The sequence below is a fragment of the Choloepus didactylus genome, chromosome 2 (assembly GCF_015220235.1).
Source record: "Choloepus didactylus isolate mChoDid1 chromosome 2, mChoDid1.pri, whole genome shotgun sequence".
Lineage (NCBI taxonomy): Eukaryota > Metazoa > Chordata > Mammalia > Pilosa > Megalonychidae > Choloepus > Choloepus didactylus.
In genome coordinates, this window is record NC_051308.1 from 31654964 (window position 1) to 31657458 (window position 2495).

The window sequence follows — 2495 nt, forward strand, 5'->3', positions numbered from 1 at the left end:
GTCCCTTTGAGCCTCCTGTCCTCCATCTACCAATCCCATCTAGGTTCATCCTTGGCATTCAATTGTCATCTATTTAGAGTGTCTTTTTTTTTTTTTCAATTGTGGGAACATATATACAGCCTAAATCTTCCCATTCCACCCACTCCCTAGCATTCCATTAATGGGATTAATCACACTTAGAATGTTGTAATGCTCTTTCCCACCACCCATTACTAGAAATTTCCCTTCACCTCAAACAGCAACCCTACACTCATTTCTTAACTCCTCATTGCCCCTTCCCCCATTTCTCTTAACCCAGACTCTACTTTTCATCTCTATGGTCATATTCTCTGATAATTTCTTTGTATTTACTGTGGGGCTTAAAATTAACCTCTTAAATCCATAACAATCTTGTTTCTCTTTGATACCACCTTCACTTCGATAGGACACATAAACTATGTTCCTATACTCCTCCATTCCCCCACCTTTATATAATTGTCTAAAATTACATATTTTACATTGAGTTCAAAATCACTGATTTGTCGTTAGATTTGTTAAATTTGTTGTGTATTTTATATCATATAGGAAGTAAATAGTGGAGTTACAATTCAAAAATTATTGACTTCTATTTGTATTCCATTGTGGAGTGAGAATGTGCTTTGAGTGTATTCAATTTTTTTTTTTAATTTATTGAGGCTTGTTTTATGTCCCAGCATATGGTCCATTCTGGAGAAAGATCCGTGATCACTAGAGAAAAATGAGTGTCCTGGTGATTTGGGATGTAAGGTTCTATATATGTCTGTTAAAATTTTCTATATCCCTTTCTCCTTTCTTTGTTTCTCTGTTGGTAGGGCTCCCTTTAGTATCTGAAGTAGGGTGGGTCTTTTATTGGCAAACTCTCTCAGCATTTGTTTGTCTGTGAAAAATTTAAGCTCTCCCTCAATTTTGAAGGAGAGTTTTGCTGGATAAAGTATTCTTGGTTGGAAATTTTTCTCTCTCAGAATTTTAAATATGTCATGCCACTGCCTTCTCACCTCCATGGTGGCCGCTGAGTAGTCACAACTTAGTCTTATGTTGTTACCTTTGTAAGTGGTGAATTGCTTTTCTCTTGCTGCTTTTGGAACTTGCTCCTTCTCTTCAGTATTTGAGAGTCTGATCAGAATATGTCTCAGAGTGGGTTTATTTGGATTTATTCTATTTGGAAATCACTGGGCACTTATGCTTTGTGTATTTACATTGTGTGTAAGGTTGGGGAAGTTTTCCCCAACAATTTCTTTGAATACTCTTTCTAGACCTTTACCCTTCTCTTCCCCTTCTGGGACACCAATGAGTCTTAGGTTTGGATGTTTTATTTTATCTATCGTATCCCTGAGATCCATTTCAATTTTTTTGATTTTTTTCTCCATTCTTTCTTTTGTTCTTTCATTTTCTAGGACACTGAGATGCTGTTCAGCTTCCTCTAATCTTGTGAGTATCCAGAGTCTTTTTAATTTGGCCAACAGTTTCTTTTATTTCCATAAGATCTTCTATTTTTTTATTTACTCTTGAAATGTCTTCTTGATGCTCTTCTAGGGTCTTCTTTATGTCACTTATATCCTGGGCCATGGTCTTCTTGATGTCCTTTAAATCCTTTGCCATGTTTTCATTCCTCGATTGTAGTTCTTTGATTAATTGTGCCAAGTACTGTGTCTCTTCTGATATTTTGATTCAGGTGTTTGGAATTGGGTTCTTCATATCGTCTGGTTTTATCATATGCACTAAGATTTTCTGTTGTTTTTGGCCTCTTGGCATTTGCTTTGCTTGATAGGGTTCTTTCAAGTTGTAAAAAAAGATAACAATCTAATTTTTCAGAAACACAAGTTGGTGGTGTACACTTTCTCTAACTAACCAGCAGATGGCGTCTGCGAGTCACCTATACCCCTCAAGTCAGTTCTCAACCTTGTCCCTGTGGTGTGTGCGGAAATGATTCTTGTGGGGTTCAGTTGGTGAACTCAGTTTGGGTGTGTTGCTGGAGCCGTCTGCCCTGAATGTGGGGCGTGTCTCTGGGTGGCCAGGGAGGAAGGGCAGCTTTAATATTCAAACCCCCCAGGTTCCCAGAGATTCAAGGCCACTGCAAGAGTCTAAGCCTTCATTTCATTTCAGCCCCAGACCCTCTCTCTCGCTGCCCCACAAACCACCGGACTTGGCGTAGTGTCTCTGGGTTTTCCAAGTGGGCCCCCTTTCTCAGCTGTGATCCTCCAGGACCTCTGCTGAGGGAATGCTGTGCTACATCACCAGTGTGTGCCATCCCTCAAGGATGCAAAGATGGCCAAACAGGGCATTTCAATCCCCCCCTCCTTGCACAGTTTCTCCTTCCCAGCTCCGGGACAACTGGCGGGGCTCTGGGCTGTGGGCACGGCCCTGGGCAGGAGTTTATCCAGCCCTCTGGGGAGACAGCTGCTAGCTGTGGGGTTTCTTTCAGCTTCTGGCTCTCCCTTCCACTCCCCTGCCCCTGAGGGTATCTGCAGCGGGCTATC